Source organism: Canis lupus, chromosome 33 (assembly GCF_011100685.1).
Source record: "Canis lupus familiaris isolate Mischka breed German Shepherd chromosome 33, alternate assembly UU_Cfam_GSD_1.0, whole genome shotgun sequence".
Classification (NCBI taxonomy): domain Eukaryota; kingdom Metazoa; phylum Chordata; class Mammalia; order Carnivora; family Canidae; genus Canis; species Canis lupus.
Genome location: NC_049254.1, coordinates 16176502 through 16194980, shown reverse-complemented (window position 1 = coordinate 16194980; position 18479 = coordinate 16176502). Strand labels below are relative to the sequence as shown.

Here is an 18479-nt window from a genome sequence, read left to right as displayed (position 1 = left end):
TGAACACATGCCTCTGTGTCCATTTTCTTTCATTTTATTTAAGAATTGACTATTGTTTCTACTCTTCTCTTACTTGATAAGTCAAAAGAATATGTTATAACAGCAAAGGTTCTGCCTTTTTGGGACACCTGGGTGGCTCAAGTGGCTGAGCATCAGCCTTTGGCCCACGTCGTGATCCTGGAGTTCCAGAATCAAGTCCCACATTGGGCTCTCTGCAAGGAGCCTGCTTCTTCCTCTGCCTGTGTCTCTGCCTATCTCTGTGTGTCTCTCATGAATAAATAAATAAAATTTTAAAAAGAAAAAAAAAGATTTTGCTATTTTTAGTTAGGCTTCAAAAGGAAAAAATGGTGGATATCATGTTAGAAAATTTGGAGTGAGAAAGTATATGAAGAACAGCACTCCTGGCTACCAAAACCCAACTCAGCGCTCTTGGTTATTAAAATCCAACAAAAAAGTCTTATGGGAACATAAGTAATGAGAAAAAAATGTTGGGTGAGGACAAAAGGGTGAGACAAAGGGTGAGACAAATCTAATCTGGGGATTAGAAATGGGGACTTGACTGCTGTCAGGGTTCTCTCTTTGCTGCCATTTTGCCTCTCTGCTTTTCTCTGGTTGTTGGTCTTATATTCTCTTCTTGCAAGTCAGATTTCCTCCATGAGTCAGAGAACAGAGCCATAAGCATAATTCCAGTTCAAGTCACATTTCCTCCAGCCCATAATTCCTTAAGTTCCTATAGTAAGTAAGTCCATCTTTGATCATAAAATGCCTAGAATTGCTGATATTTTATGGATATACATATTTCTCCATAATGAGATTATGAGTTCTATGAAGTTAGAGCCTCTCTCTTATGGAACTTTAGTTTTTTTCACCTCCCATAGCCTACAGTATAGAAGTAGACAGTCAACACAATGTTTTATAATCCAAATCAATAGATTTCTTTCCCCATTTCAATAGATGCTTAAATTTATACAACACCTCATAACTTGTAAAGAGCTCTCATATATATTTTTAATCAACGCTGATCTCCTTTTCATTCCACCTGGTGGCCTTACTTCATTACCCAAAAATATTTCCACATGTGAAGTGTGTGTGTTTGGGGGTTGGGAGAGTGTGTTGTGAAGTAAGTTTATTGTTTATTGTGAATAAGTAAAGACTCTTGGGATGAAAAGCTGGGATGGAGCTTCCAGTAGATCTAAACCCCAATGGGCATTTGGAAACTGACAATTCAAATTCTACAATCGCTATACCTGTGGCAAGCATAGCATAACGTATAGAGCTGTTGAATCACTATGTTGTACACCTGAAACTAATGTAACATTATGTGTCAACCATACTGAAATATAAATAAATAAATGAATAAATAAATAAATAAATAAATAAATACATAAATAAAATTCCACCATCTATGTTAAAAAATAGGTTGTTTGCCTCTTATTGCTGAGAATCACATCAAGTAAATATGAGTAAATTGTGTGACAGAATGTGGTTGAAGAGATTTTGCTCATGATAAGTCAGTTATGATTAAAGTCTGTGAAGACTCAGAATGAATATGATGTTTGCCGGCATCGATCCAGCCCCATTATTTAGTGAAAATTCAAACCGTGCTGTTAATGACTCTTGCCTTCCCATCAGAAAGCCTCCTCCACTCACACCACTCAGAATACCTTATTCTCTGAGCTCAGGAGCCGGAGTCTGCAGGGCATGGGGCAGGGACAGTACAATGATGGAATGTGAAGGAGGGATTTAATTTACTTAGTAAAAGGGAACACAAATGCCAGGGATTTGATCAATCATGACCTTGGGTGGGTCGCTTAACTTCTCTGAGTCTCAGTTTACACTTCGTAACATAAGGGGCTTGTGGACAGGTGCTATTCACACATTTTCAGCCACAGAACATCTCATCTTATAGTCCTAACTGCCCAGTGAGATAGTTGTCAAAATTCTCATCATTTCATAGATGGAAATAATGATAGCCCTATTAAATAAATTTAGCGATTTAATTAAGGTGACCGCTAGAAGAGGTGGGGTGAATGGTCCAATTCTGAGTTTCTAGTTTCAAATATCCTCCCTTTACTCTCATCTCAAACTGTTTCATTATCTGTAGTGGAAAGACAGTGGGGATTACACGTTATCTTTTTGAAAACCCAAAATAATACAAATCCAAATATCTCATCTTATCAAGACCAAAATAATTTGAGTTAGTATTGTCACTAATTTGCTTGTGTAGGATCTGTTTTCATCTTCTATATGCAAAGGATAATGGTAATAAAAAAAGAGATTTATTTTTGTATGATTTTTTTTTATAGGCGCGACAAAGGCAAATTGATAATATCAAAACTCCTGAAGGGTGAGAATTTAGAATTTCTCTTGTTCTTCATATCTATTTCACTTTTTAGGTGCACTGTCAGTACAAACACATATCTGAAAACAAAAACTTACTGGTCATGACATTATCACATATGATTTGATAGTAGAATAAAGCCAGAGCCGATGTTTTCTATTAGCCGCCAGCCCTGCCACATAAGCTGCAGATGTGGATGGATCTGGGCATCAGAGCTGAACTGGCTACAGAATTATTCTTAGCAGTACCTGTGAACTTCAAAGGGAATGTCAAACTACCTATCAATAATCCAGAAGTAAGGTATTAGTTCATTTACTAAATATTTTAATGGACCCATACATCATAAAATATTCTAATGGAAATGATTGCAAATAAATACACTTTAAAATCTCCATAAACAAGGAAACAATTTGGTGAAATGTCGCTTGTTTTAGCAGAGAGATTTCTTGACATATAACATACTTCATAACAATGTATATCAATGTCAAAAACCACTCTGCTTCAATAAGTCATTTTACAGCTTTCGTCTCAGGAATTTTAGAATATTCCTGGCAAAGATGTTACACACCTCTTGACAAAAATGTTTTCCAAATGTGCTCATTGGGATTCGGAATTTTGTGAAAGTAATACATACTATTGTTGTTTGTTATGTGTTTCCTTTTACTGTAACTTTCATATCATCTGTGCTATGCTTTATCATGAATACAGAAAAGTGCACTAAACATTGCACAGAGGTAATTAATACAAAGAATCACCTCATAATCATCACCCAAGTAGAGAACATAACAGGGCACAGAGCTTCCTGTGAGTCCCCTCCAGATCACAACCCGCCCAGCCTTCTTTTTGCAGATTAACCACTATCCTGACTTCTGATAGAATGGCTTAGTTTTGCTTGTTTTTGGAGTCACACAGCATACATTATTTTATGTCTGATTTCTTTTGTTCAACACTGTGAAACTCAGCATCCTTATTGCTGAATGTGATTATATTTCATTTATTTTTATTTCAGTAATAGCATTTAATTTCATAAGCATATCACAGTTTATTTATGGATTTATTGCTGATGAACACTGGGGATGTGTCAATCTGGGGGCTATTATAAAAAATACTATGAACTCCTGCCTGGAACCAAAATGGACTAACAGGATGGGATAAATCATTCCACTTGAAATAACAACAAAACTAGACAAGATATGTAATTGTTTTTAAGACCCTGGGCATCAGGCAATGAAGGACAGGGAAGATGCTTCCTATAAGATGTGAAACACGAAAGGTGACCCTATGATTACCCCGGATTCCTTGAGAGTTTCCAGGCCATGACACAGGATGGGGAGCCCAGATAGACTCCCTGAGTTTGTAAGGTGGGCATGGAACAGGAGAGAGTTGCACAGGGAGAGAACTCTGGGAATCTTTTATTTTTTTTTAAGATTTTATTTATTAATCCATGAGACACATACACACACACACACACACACACACACACACACACAGAGGCAGAGACACAGGCAGAGGGAGAAGCAGGTTCCACGCAGGAAGCCTGATGTGGGATTCGATCCCGGGACCCCAAGATCATGCCTAGGGCCAAAGGCAGGTGTTAAACCGCTGAGCCACCCAGGGATCCCCCGAACCCTGGGAATCTTGAAGGTTCCCTTTGAGTACACAGAAGAATAGTAGTACATGAATGTAAGTAAACTACCTAAAGCTGGAGAGATAATCATCTGAGTATATTAGAGGGAGCAAAGCCTGTTACTCACACAGGGATGGGCGAAGTCCTGATTGGAAAATTTGACTGGAAAATTTGATTATTCACAGGGCACTGGGGTGGAGTACACTTCTTTGGTGCCACCCTAACACAGCTAAATAGCAATTATATAATTTGCATAACACAGTGCAAAATGGAAATGCCAGGTCCCATGTTCAAAGTCATGAAGACGTTCAAATTGGTGAGAGTCGAGGGCTACGCCAAGCCTAGGGCCTCTATAAGCCCGGGACCTCGAGTCATTGATCAGGTCACATGCCCATGAGGCAGCCCTGCTTTAAAAACAAGACCAGAAAGGATCAAACTGTTCCCAAGTTACTTAATTTTCTCTCTTAAGCCCTTGTAGATCATTGCTACCCTTTGCCTTTTTTCTTTCATAAGATTCTGATTCTTCATACCCATGATTATTTTTGATTGAGTGCTAGATAGTACACGTGAAAAACTAGAAATTTGCAAACTAGAGTAATGATAACCACATCCATAGAGGAGATTATCTATCATCTATCTATCTATCTATCTATCTATCTATCTATCTATCTATCTATCATCTATCTATCCACACACAAAAAAATCTGTTTCGGATAATAGAAAGCTAAGATTCCCTTAACCTATTCTCAGGAATTGAGTTAATTCAGTGATAGGCTTTAGCTACATCAAGAATTGATCTACTTCTGGTCCATTCCTACTTAATGGGTGGTCCTTCATTGTTCTAACCTGAAGCTTGGAGCTTTTAAGAGATCTTCACTTGTGCAGGCCCTGGAGTCCAATCTTTTTATTTTTGTCCCCTTGGTCCCGTTAGTTCTGATCAGCTTATTAGCGTTTAACTCTCTCTTCCTGAATTAGCTGTTGCCCCTAGGGAACACTCAGCCCCTCACAGCTAGCTACCCAAGGCTGATTCTAGAAATCAGTGAAGCTGGATTTAAGCAATAGCTTAATTTTTAAGAGAAAATGGCAGAAGACATTTCATTGTTTCCACTCTGCTGGATACTTTAAGATGTACTTTAATATTTTTAACAACTTAATCAGGTAGGGAGTAGTATCCCCGTTTCAGAGAGCTGGAAATGCCTTTCCTAGGTAGGTTAAATTAGGTACCTGATGCCACACAGTGAGTAAGTAGGTGGTAGGGTCACCATCTAACCTTGGTCTGGCTAACTTCAAAGCCTGTCCTCTGTAAACTACATTCTCTCACTTAACATGATGTAGATTGCAGATTTTACAAGCAATATTTATAGTGTTATGGAGACTGCTAGAACTAAATTTAAAAACTGCATTTAAATGAGTAAACTAGCTGACAGTGTCAGTTGTGGCCTTCTCTGACGACACTCTATTTAAGGACCGATTTTAAAATCTATTCTAGGGGGGCACTTGACGGGATGAGCACTGGGTGTTATTCTGTATGTTGGCAAGTTGAACACCAATAAAAAATAAATTTATTATTAAAAAAATCTATTCTAGTGGTTTGATTAGATGATAAAGATTTCTGCCCCTGTTTGGAGGTAAATTGAAGACTCTGGTTGCACATACCTTTTCGGTGACACACGTATGCACATGTGTGTCTGGCGGACATCAGAAAACCGGCAGGTGTTTTGGAATTGTTTCAGTCCATCTTTTTGCACTTATCCTCTGCATTGGGGTTAAGGTGCTGGCTGGAAATGGTAATAACCTGGCGATGCATTACACCTTTCTGCTGCATTTAAATGGCTTTGAAGGCCTCACTAAATCCTGAGAGCTGTGATTTTATCATAAACTCTGACATGAAATCCAATATGATCTTTTCACAAAAAACTTGGCTATACAATATTTATCATTTATAAATATAAGCATATATAGCCAGGCTGGTTCCCTTTTACTTTACAGCCAATACTAGCATGTTACCACATCCCAAAGAAAAAGAAGTACAAATCCGATTTTTAAAGCACTGAAGGTGTTTCAGTTTACAATGCGGTCATACCACTCATCACCCTGGAAGCGTTCCTAAAATTTCCCCTTAAGCATCTCTTTCCAAATTTCCATTCCATAGGACAGATATCCAAAGCTCCTTTCTTATCTTGCCCTCCCAGCCCCTCCTTGGCTGTTCAATCTTTGGTATGTAAAGCTGAGGTCACCACTTGAGGACCCGCAAGCTGAATATAGCCCGTGGCTATTTGGAGTTTGGCCTTCATAGAGTGTTGAAAAATTTGAATTAGTTGCCAACCTTTGAAAGTCAGAATATGTCATGTTACAACCAGATATCTCTGCTTCCCCTGGCAAGCCAGAAGATCTGCCGACCCTAGACTTTCTCCCCATATGGCACTTCCCACTCTATGCTTTAAGAGTTAGTGGTCCCCACTTAGCCCCTTCTTAGACATTGGAATTGGCAGCTTTTGTAATAAAGAGGGCCAGGCTGGATTTTGCTTCTTTCACTTGCAAACCACCACACTCAATGATATATAAATGAGATACTCGTGAGCCTGTATTTCTTAAAAGGCTGAGATAGGGCAAATATAAGTCCTTATAATTTAAATGTTTCCATCACATATAAACCAACACAAAGTGCAAGTGCCTGCCCTTTATAATCTACGTGATACAGATTAGAGGCCTCTGCTCTCTCCCCGATGGGTGCATCTAATACTACTCCCTGGGCTAGTCAGGGCAGGGCTCCCTGAAAGGGAGCGAGACAGGACTGACAGTTGCCTATTTTCTGTATAAATCTGCCAAACGTCCTATCTCATGATGTGAAATTCTCCCTCATTGGTGCTGAACCTTTTCATGCCCTGGTGTATAGGTAGCATCAAGACCTCAATTGTCCTAGGGGGGCTCTATAAAGGAGAATTTTCCTATGTTCAGTCCATATAACGTACTGATTTGCTCTGAAGTTCAGCGTATCATTTTTTTTTCTCCACAATTAAGCTTCTGCTGCATTTTGCCAATTAAGTATTTGACTGGTGACATGTTTTTAAACAACAGAGAAGTTAAACTGAGACCCAATGATTGATGAAGGCAAAAAGAAGCAAAGAGCTGTAGGTACTTACTTGCCTAGGCCCTTGAGAAGAGAAGTAGGAGATGCCTGGATGTTATAGGTTAACAAAAAGGGAATAAAAAGCGCTGGGGATAGAGAGTAGAATACAAAATATGCATGCACAGAATTTCTAGCATTTGGGTCTTAGAGATAAACCACAAAAATCAAGAATTTTTAAGGTTTGAAGTCTTGTGGACATTTATTTATCAAGCTACCAGTAGTTAGTGGCTTCTAGATGCAGGTTCTGTTTTGGCTTACAGAATTTGATCTCCTAGGCAACTATCTTATTACATTCACAATTCCCTATATTGCCTAATTTTAAGGTATTTACAAATGTAAAAGCATTGCTTTAGGAGAGGTGTTTAGATTTTGCAACTTAAATTTATAACAAATTTGTATAAGCAAGTGCTTGCTCTCTGAACCATTACCATCTTGGTCTATGATCTAAGATTTTTTTTTATTTAAAAAATTATAAAATATATATAACAGAATGTACCATTTTAAACGTTTTATTTTATACACTTACTTTTTAAAGATTTTATTTATTTATTCATGAGAGACATAGAGAGAGAGGCAGAGGGAGAAGCAGGCTCCCCATGGGGAACCTGATGCAGGACTTGATCCCAGGACTCCGAGATCACGACCTGAGCCAAGACAGACACTCAACCACTGAGCCACCCAGGTGCCCCCATTTTAGACATTTTGAAGTATATAGTTCATCAGGGTTAGGTATGATCACAATGTTATGCAACTAATCTCAAGAATTTTTTTTAGAACAAGACTTTTAACCTCCATTCAAAGGATGTAACCTCTTTAAAATGAGTCTGTTTGTTTTTGTTTTTTATTTTTTAGTTTTACTTGTTTATTTTAGAGTAGGGAGGGGATGGGCAGAGGGAGAAAGAGAATCTCCAGCAGATCCCTTGCTGGGCATGGAGCCCAACACAGGACTGAATCTCAGGACTCTGAGATCATGATCTGAGCACTCAACTGACTGAGCCACCCAGGTGCCCCTAAAACTAGTCAGTTTAAATATTAGCCTTTAAATGGAAAAATAATAATACCCTTCATAAAAGAGTTGAATTCTTTGATATCTGCCTCAATATGTAATATGTGATTTTTAAAATACGAAGTCGTGTTTTGTTGTACAGCATATAATACTAGTGAAGTATTCTTTCAGCAAGATTGTCCCTAAATATACAAAGTGTTAAGAGAACAAGTATCACTGGATACCTTTAAAAGCAATATTTTATGTTTTTCTTCCCACTGACAGCTCTCTTATCCCCTCTAGGCTGAAGACATCCTTCCCTCTGCATGTGTGATTCCTCCATAATTTTGAGAAAACCTAGACATGCTGTTGTTGGGGGAACTAGATATCTTCCAACAACTAGACTTTTTTTTTTTTTTTATAAGTAAGCTCTATGCCCAATGTGGGGCTTGAACTCCCACCTCTGAGATCAAGAGCTGCATGCTTTACCTACTGAGCCAACCAGGTGCCCCTGAGCTTTTTCTTTTGTCCCCTTTGGTTTCCATTCCCAGACCCCCAGCTTCGTTCAATTTTTCCCCTTTCCAAAATCCTTTTTATCTACCTATTTCATTCCAATATTTTACAGTCATTTATTTTCTTTTTCCTTATTTTCAAATATAGGGATAGTATTACTTCTTTTCTTTGCTTTTTGTTCCCTCCTCTTTGCTTTCTCATTTTCTCATCTATTTTTTCACTCATTTAATTATATTAATTACTCACTTAAAAAATTTTTTTTTCTAGTTAAGGAGAGTTGGGAAAGGGTCAGAGGGAGAGAGAGAGAAAGAATCTCAAGCAGGTTCCACATCCTATGCAGAGTCTGATGCAGGGCCACATCTCACAACTCTGAGATCATGACTGAGCCAAAAATCAGTCTGACTGACACTCAACCAACCGAGCCACCCAGGTGATGCAATTACTTATTTGTACTTTTTTTGTGTGTATAAAAAACTAACTGCTGGGATCCCTGGGTGGCGCAGTGGTTTAGCGCCTGCCTTTGGCCCAGGGTGCGATCCTGGAGACCCGGGATCGAATCCCACGTCGGGCTCCCAGTGCATGGAGCCTGCTTCTCCCTCTGCCTGTGTCTCTGCCTCTCTCTCTCTCACTGTGTGCCTATCATAAGTAAATAAAAATTAAAAAAAAAAAAACTAACTGCCATGTGTGATGTCTCATGAATTTGTATTAACCATAATAAGATCTAACCTTGAGGATCAGAAAGGAACTATGTATGACTGAAGTGTCCATACCTGCATCGTCTCTGCCCACATGGGAGGAGGGTCCAGGGTCCCTCAGGTCTTTCCTGTCCAAAGGTCACCTTCCTGAGGTGTGCGGGAGTATGTACAGCCACAGGTCCAGTGTGCCTCCCATGATTGTTTTCTGCTTTCTGCCCTGTGTTGCTCCAAGGATGCACCTGGTTCTGCAATGGTGTTAATACAAGACTGCAGGTGTTGCAGTCTTTTAGAGAAGATTGAGGATATGGCAGTAATTGTAACAAAGCCAAAAAATATCTTCACCTATGTGTTAAACATAAATTTACCTGGCAATATATCAGCCTTTCTCCATCCTGGGAACTTTTTTCTCATGAGCAGTGTTTCTTCTAAAGCCCTGAACTCCCTTGTTGATGTTCAGGCTTTGTTACATAAGGTTTTACATCAAGATATTTGAAAATCCTGAATTTCCCTAAGCTACTTTAAATTCAAAGAATGTAAATGTACTATCAACATAATGGCACCTTCCTACTTTTGTATCAATAGGAAAACTCTATGTTCATAATTTACAGAATAAAATTAAACTTCATAGTAGTTGAACTCAGTATCCCAGGACAGAGAAATTTTATTTCATCAATGTATTTTGAATAAATCAATTAATTTTCATCTCTCAGAAATGAAGCTGTTAGTTTTAATCAACGGAATATAATTGGATTTTTTATTATTTTAAATTCCAAGAAGTGACAATGAATCCAACTAGATAAAAATATAACTCTAGTACTGTTTTCAGTATTTCAATACAGCTCAATTTTATTTTAAAACATTTCATGGTCATCAAGACATTATTATTTAAAAACCCAAAATGTACCCATCATATTAACATATTCAGAGGCAATTTGATGTGGTTGTTCTGATTGTTTTGTCTTCTACTTTTAAAATGATTTTATTATAAACATTTATCTCATTTTGGGGGGGCACCTGTATGCAAACATATGGAGAGGGGCAGAGAGAGAGGGAGAGAGAGGATCTTAAGCAGGCCCCACACACAGTGCAGACTCTGAGATCATGACCTGAGCCTAAATCAAGAGTCAGAGGCGTAACTGATTGAGCCCCCCAGGGGCTCCCCCCTCCTGTACTGTAAACATTTATACAAAGGAAGCAGTTAATATAATTATTGTAATGGGCATTTGATATTCTATTGCAAAGTGTCATTATTCATTTAGCTAATCCTTTGTTGAACCTGTAAGTGGTTTTCAATCTTTCACTCTTTCAAATAATGCTAAGATAAATAGCTTATCCCATTACTGAATAAATATTTATGGAGTGCCTACTATATCTCAGGCACTATTCTAGGCAATAAAATATAGGCATCAACAGATGGAAATTCCTGCCCTCACCAGCTTATATCCACAGGGAAAGAACACAGAAAATAAATTAAATGAACAAATTATGTTGGATCTTGAAAGTGATGAGTGCATTGAAGAAAAGTAAAGCAGGGAAGAGCCTGGAGAATGTAGAGGGTGGCAGATGTCATGATAGGGATGGTCTAAGAGGTCCTATGAGAAGGTGACATTTGAACAAAGACTTGGAAAGGTGAGGGAATAGCTGGCCTTGGGTAGAGACATGCCCAGCACAGTTCTGGTCCTGGGAAGAGCAAGCAGTCCGTGTGGGTGGAACAGCAGAGAGATTAGACAGGTAACAGAGTCCAGGTCTTCTACAGCTTTGACAAATTTGGTAAGGCCTCTGAATTTTTTAACTCTAGATGAAATAGGGAGCCCTTGGAGAGATTTATTTTGATTTTTATTTTTTAAAGGTTTTATTTATTTATTTACTTATTTGAGAGAGAGAGGGAGACAGCTCACCAGCAGGGGAGGGGCAGAGGGAGAGGGAGAAGCAGCCTCCCCGCTGGGCAGGGGCCCTATGTGATGCAGAGACTCCGTCCCAGGACCCTGAGATCATGACCTGAACCCAAGGCCACTCCTTAGCCCACTGAGCCACCAGGCGCCCCTACTGGAGAGTCTTAAACAGAGAAACGATATGGATTGACTTGTTAACAGAATTAGTCTTGCTACTGCGTTGGCTGTGATGGGGTAAGAATTAAGGCAGAAGGACCAGTTAGGAAGGGTTGTAATATCACAGGAAAGAGGTGGCAGTGGCTTGGACCATGGTGGTAGCTGAGAGGTTTATGGCAAGTGGTCGGATTCCACATGGATATTTGAAAGTAGAGCTGGAAGGGGATGTTTACAGTGCCACCATCAATACAAATGTATACTTCCTAAATATGTAGTGCGATGTGTTTTTTCCAAAAAAAAATACTAATACTTTTAAAATGATTCCAAAGTTTACTTTTACTTTCGTGAACAAATCCGATTATTCTCCCACATATTTAGTAATATTACCTCTTGTATAGATGGTCTCTTCCATCTTACTTGGCTCATTTAGCTAATTTCACAGGCATCGCAGTAAACTTCAGATCTTTTTTGTTGTTTTTTTCTTTCATAATTGAGGTGTTATTGGTCATTTTGAGGATCGGAACGCAGAGATTTCAATTTGTGCACAATGTTTAACATCCGTGCTTACATCAAAAGAACCATGTGGCTGTGATTCTTTTCTTAACAGTTAGTCCAGTGACTTTCTAACTTAAAATTTGGAGGCAAATCTTCCCTAACAGGACATCGAGCATCAATACTGCCAAGTGTTGATACGCTGGTACATTATAAGCCCCACTAATTCACTATTTATTATCACATATACTACATGTTCAAATTTTCAACCTTTTCCAGCACACGAACAAAGTCACTGGGAAAAGCGGGCCACCGATCAAAGATGTTACAGAGTGCACGAAATTCTCACAGGGAGAGCCAAGATCAAGGAGTGGTTTTCTTTAGGAAACGATCTACCAAAAATAACACAGGAATAAAAGTAATTTAAAATATTCAAGACATATTAAATGCACGACTGGCTCTGAATCGCCAGTTAGTATGCTTTGTGTTACAGGATAAAAAACTACCCCCATCTATGGAATGTTAAGCTGACACCCAAGACAATCAAAAACCTCTGGTATTCCATATCCTACAATTTTCTGGTTGTACAAACAAAATAAACAGCCAGCAAATGATTTACCTCTTTAAAAAAAAAAAAAAGCATTTACACTTAAACAATGGGATGAGGTTGGATTCTCTGCTTCTTAAAAAAGTATCTTGAGCTACTAAAACCTGCATTTACAAACCAGTTGATAAAAATATTCCTGAAACAGGGAGCACCGATAAGACATGAAATATGACGTTAGTCAGACTTGGCTTCTTTCTCTTCTGCTTCATCAGAAGCTGACTCTCCTTTTGAGCTTCTCCGTTTTCTGCAGAGAAGTCTCTTCATTTTTTGGTTAGTCACTTCCTCCTGTTTGCCCTCTGCTCCCCCTTACCCTTTTGCACTTTTTTGTCTGAAGATTCGTCCTTTCCTGCTCCCTTTTTGGGTTTCATTTCCACTTTTGCAGAAGCAGGTACTGACAACCTCGTGGATTCCCTCTTGGCCTCCTCCTCTGTGGCCTCCTCAAAGGAGTAGACCTTCCTCCTGGGCCGCCTGGCAGTGGGTGCATGCAGGTGCCTGGCCTCTGCTGTCCTTCCAGCCCCGGAAGATCTTTATATATTTTTTTTTTCTAAAAGATTTTATTTATTTATTCATGAGAGACAGACAGAGAGAGAGAGAGAGAGAGAGGCAGAGACACAGGCAGAAGGAGAAGCAGGCTTCATGCGGGGAGCCCGATGCGGGACTCGATCCCGGGACTCCAGGATTACTCCCTGGGCCCAAGGCAGGTGCTAAACCACTGAGCCACCCAGGGATCCCCAAGATCTTTTTATATTAAAATAACAAAACATATTTTACTTATAGTACTTGCAAACATTGTGGATTATATAATACCTGTCCACGCCAGCTCTTTGTTTCTCATTTTCAAAATAAGCTGTAAAATAACCATGTGGTACTACTGTAAAACTGATCAACTGATCAACAGTACACAAAATACTATTTCAGTTTTGGTATGCATTGAGCAAAATATTAACACTTAAATATTATGGTTTTTTAATTCTAAAATGATATTCCCAGGTAGAGAGGGTCAGAACCCCAAGGAACCAAGCCGGAGCTGCCGTGGCTGGTGTCCTCTGGCTCCATGAGTCATCATGGGTGAGCACGTGCGGCAGAGAGCTCAACCCTTCATGTGGGAAGCTCACCATCTGTAGCAGCCACTCTGGGTGATTTTCAACTGAATCTTGCTGCTGAATTCTTGGTCTTCCCACATCATTTGATATTTCAAGCAATCTTTTTTTTTTTTTTAAAGATTTTATTTATTTAGCCATGAGAGACACACAGAGAGAGGCAGAGACACCGGCAGAGGGAGAAGCAGGCACCCTTGCAGGACTCGATCTCAGGACCCCGGGATCATGAACTGAGCCAAAGGCAGAAGCTCAACCGCTGAGCCACACAGGTGCCCCTATATTTCAAGCAATCTTAAAGCTATTTTTCATGTGCAGGGTTCACAAATACCAAATTCCTTTCAAGCGCCCTGTTTAGTGTCTATATTAGTTTCCGCAGGCTGCCATAAACAAGTACCACAAACTGGCTTAAAACAACAGAAATGTATTCTCTCACAGTTCTGGAAGCTGGAAGTCTGAAATCAAGATGTCAGTAAGATCATGCTTTTTCCAACAGCTCTAGAGGAGAGTCTGTTCTAAGCCTCTTTCTTAGCTTCTGGTCCTGCAGGCACTCCTTGGCGTTCCTCGGTTTGCAGACACACCATTCTAACATCTGCCTCTGTTGGCACATGACATTCTCCCTGTGTGTCTTCACATCACCTTCCCTCTGTGCATGTCTCTGTGTCCCTTCTCTTCTTACGAGGACACTGGTCATATTGAATTAGGATGCACTCTAATTCAGTGCGATCCCATTTTAACCTGATCTGCACGGACCCTATTATAAATAAGGTCACATTCACAAGTACCAAGGATTAGGGCTTCAGCTTATCTTTCTGAAAAACACAATAAATGCAGAAGCATTGATTGGAGGGAAAAAAATGGCTTCGCAAAGAACCAATCTGAAAAAAAAAAATTCAGAATTAACATTACAGTAGAACCTACCTGTAACTTGAGATGAGATTTGTGATATCCGAAAGAGAAGATGCAAAGCCTCAGCTGTATCGCCTGTCCATCTTTCAAGCCTCAGCTTAATTCCACCTTCTTACCGAAGGCTGTTGAACAACTCTGAGGATTTCTCCTATAACAATATTATTATATCAGGTGTCTTGTTTGTAATCAAATATTCTTCTAAATTATTTCCTTATTGGTTCTGATTGCTTTGATTCCATATTCTCCAACAAAACTGCCATCTTTTGAGGGCAGGCATCTTGGTATTTTTATTTCTCTGGTATCCTCCTGAAACTTCTATCATGGTGTTAGAAACATTTATTGGTTTATACTGAAACTACCCAAGGACCAAGCTTGATTGGATAGCCAGTAAGTTTGACAGAGAGTTGTTTTCCTGACCAATCATCTACTCATCTTTCAAATCACAATGGAGATGTTTCTTCTTTAGGAAACTATTTTGCCACTCACCAAGACTGCTTTAAGTGCCCCTCCTATGAGCTCCCATATTATTACTCTGACCTTATGCTTATCATGTTGCATTTTAATTTCCTGATGACTTGTCTCTCTCCCCTACTAAGTTGTGAGATTCACTGGGGCAGAGCCTGTGCCTTGTCACTATGATCTTCCCAGTGTCCAGAACACTCGTTAGCTTATGGTTGGCACTTAATAACTAGTTGTGGAATTAGTTCAGTGAATGACTAGACACTAAGCGGAATCATCTCCTTTGCCCTGGCTTTATGCTCCCCGTGTGTAAAGTCAACGTGGAGAAATGGTGATGCTAAACAGAGTTTGCTTGCATTTCCAACTGAAGTTAGTTGAACACAGCCAAGGATAGGCAGCTATACCAATGTGGGTTAACTTCCTTTCTGTAGGGCTTCAAGAACTGTGATTAGGCCACTGGTCTCTACCATGGCTCTGGTCAGGTTGGTAGAGGGCTCTACCCTTGAGCTCACTTTTATGCAGGCTATGAGGAGGAATCTGGATGACTTTGTTAAAGTTCAAATGCGTAAAATGTCAGGCATGACAAGACAAAAAGATGTGCTGCTGGTGACAAATCAACAGGAGCCAAGAGGCACAATAGTCAACTTCCATCAATTTATTTCCATCTGTTCATATCCACTTAACTACCCTGAGTTTATTTAGAGACAATTATCCATGGCAACAAACCACAGCGGTCCCTCTGAGGAGTTTGTAATTTTTCATAAAAAGACTCAATGAAAATTCAAAACCAAGAGACACCACAGTATAATTCCCAAACTAGTTATTGTTAACTACAAAATAAAATTAAATCTGCCAAAGGGGAAGTAGTGAAATGAACTCCAGTCTTTTATAAAGGCATTAGGAGGAAGAAGCATAAGTTTTCTCCAAAAGAGACTCCCATGTAGAAGATTATGGATGAAGCCAACAAATCTTACTTGGCTACTGCTCTGGAAATCCTAAATTTCTTCACCTTATCTGAACAAAATCATTTCATTACCTTCAATTATATGAATAAATCAAAATTTTGAGCTTCCTCCTCATTGGTGTATTAGAAACAATTTTAAATGGACATTTTTATGTGAATTATTTTTTCTTCCATCTAAGTTATTTGACAAACTAATTAGCTGGACAAGAATGTGATATACCTCTAATTAGGTTTAATGTACCTTTGGCAAATACTCAATCCAGTCTGAAGGTTTTATAGGCTTGAAATTTCCCATCTTGCTGGGCATTTGATTGAGGTATTTGCTGTTATCTCAGAGTCTATGTACCTACCAAGTCAATCGTTTCTCTAACTTCCTTCCTTGTTCTACCTTAACTGTTTCTGTAAGTGCTGTGACTATCTCTCTAGGTGTCCTGACTGGAAACTTTGGAGTGATTGTGGTAGCCTTATTTTCTTTTAAAACATTAATGTATGTTAGTATTATTTATATTCTTTTTTTAAAGATTTATTTATATATATTAGAGACAGAAAGTGAGCATGGGGAGGAGCAGAGACAGAGGGAGAAACTTGAAAGATTTGTTTTAATTTATTTTAGAGAGAGAGAGTGAGTGGCGGGAGGAGCAGGGAGAGGGACAAGCTGACTCTGCACTGAATGCAGAACTCCATGCGGGACTCGATATCACAAACCCTGAAATCGTGACCTGAACCAAAATAAAGAGTTGGATATTTAACCTACTGCCCCACCCAGGGGCCCCAGCATTATTCGTGTTCTTAATCAAGACTCCATTGCTTTGTAAAAATGTGTTCTTTACTAGGTGTCAAGTGCCCATCATTGCTTCTTTGCATGGTGACCACTGTCATGTGTGTTTTTATCTCACATGTTAATTCTTGTAACAGCCTCCTAATTTATGTTCTTCATTTACCTTACCGTATCACTGATTAATCCTCCCCAAAATATGGGTTTTTTATTCTAAGCACTTTGCTAAAACTGTTTCTCTAACTTCTTTTCCTACTCTCTTCCATTGTAAGGTATTTTAAAGTTTTATTTTCTAATTGTTTCCATGAATCAGAGTGCTTGTATTTCACAGGGATGTTGCATATCAAAGAATCCACCTGCTCTTAGATACATAATAAATCTTAGGTAAAAGCTCAGCATATCAGGCCGATAAAAGCAGAAACATGGTAGTTCAGTGGGAAGGGGAGAATAGCATGTGGGAGAGGTCAACCTGCCAGCCATTCACCAAGACCCAGCTGAAGGATCACTTCCTTCCTGAAGCTTCCCAGATCTCTCCAGCTTCTACTGCTATGAACTCCCTCTAGTCACTGTGCATTTTATTAAATATCATGATGTCTTTTTGACAAATTTTTTTTCTCACTTGCTTTATAAACTCTTAGGAGTGCTGATATAATGCCATGAAAATATTAACTATTGCTAAACAAAATATGAATAACATTTTATTATCTATCTACTTATTCATGTATTTATTATTTCAATTGGTCCTTCTTTGTTTGTCTCTACCTTCACACTAATTTTCAGAAATACTATCAATTCATAAATGTTTGGGGTCTTCTCCAGGATAATTAGGCTGCTTCTCAACTTCTCTTATTGAGTGTTCCAGAAGCCACTTCTTAGATCTAGGATTAGGGTTAGGGCCAGGATTTTGTGGGAAGGGAGTTCCTGCATGACAAGTGATATATAGATATTTAAGTAGTGAGAAGATTACTATCTTCATTCATGAAGAATGAAGGGAAATATCTATGTTTAGCTTATATACTTTGTCAAACGAAACTTTGAACATTGTTTTTCTGATACATGTATAATGTGTATTACTGTCAAAAACAGCGAAGGGCATAAATGGTTTTTAAGTCATAAAATATGTATAGTTACTATGAATTTTCCATATTTGAATTACCTTTTATGTTATTTCCCCTAATAGCATGACCAGTTAATTTGCAAGCAATTCACATTAATAGCTACTGTATACCAGTTAATGTTGGGTATCATACATAAGTTAATTTTTGTTTCTACAATATATAAACACACACAATGCACATCTGAATGTATGGCCTATTTACATTAGGACGAGCCCTCTGTATAAGCCCTCTGTATTATGTTCCTCAAAACAGGAACACAGCTATCACTGTAAACATTTCAAACAAGAAATTTAATATCAGGAATTGGTTACACAGATGATAGAATCTCTAGGAAGCCAAAAGGCAGATGGCAAGACAACGGAGAGGTTTAGTGGCAGCAGGGAGCTCCCGTCACCTGCTAGCCAGACAAGGAGGTGGACTGTGGTCCTACAGCAACTGGAATGCAGTTGGTGATGCTGTCACAGAGGAGACGTAGCCACTGCCAAAGGCGCCACATGCTATGGAGAAGGAAGAGAAACACGACAGCTTACCTGCTTGTACTGTCCTTCAGTCCTTGGCCAATGCCTTCCAATTGGCTGAGTTTACCCAGAAGCTTGGGGGCAGAAGAACCTCAAAAATATTTCTCACAGAACAAAGCAGAGTCAGGGAAGGGGAAAAGGTATTAGGTAGGAGACTAATAGGCACCCTCTTTTCAGGTGATGTACGACCGATACAGGAAA

General features: G+C 39.1%; 1 long non-coding RNA gene across 4 annotated transcripts in view; it reads right to left on the bottom strand.

The window, feature by feature from the left end:
• Positions 1–16948: 16948 nt before the first annotated feature.
• LOC102155742 overlaps positions 16949–18479 on the bottom strand; it is a 291499-nt gene continuing 289968 nt past the window's right edge. For all 4 annotated transcript variants that reach the window (XR_005383271.1, XR_005383272.1, XR_005383273.1 and 1 more), the window contains one exon: positions 16949–18257. This is a non-coding gene — a long non-coding RNA (uncharacterized LOC102155742). The remainder of the gene's footprint in view (positions 18258–18479) is intronic.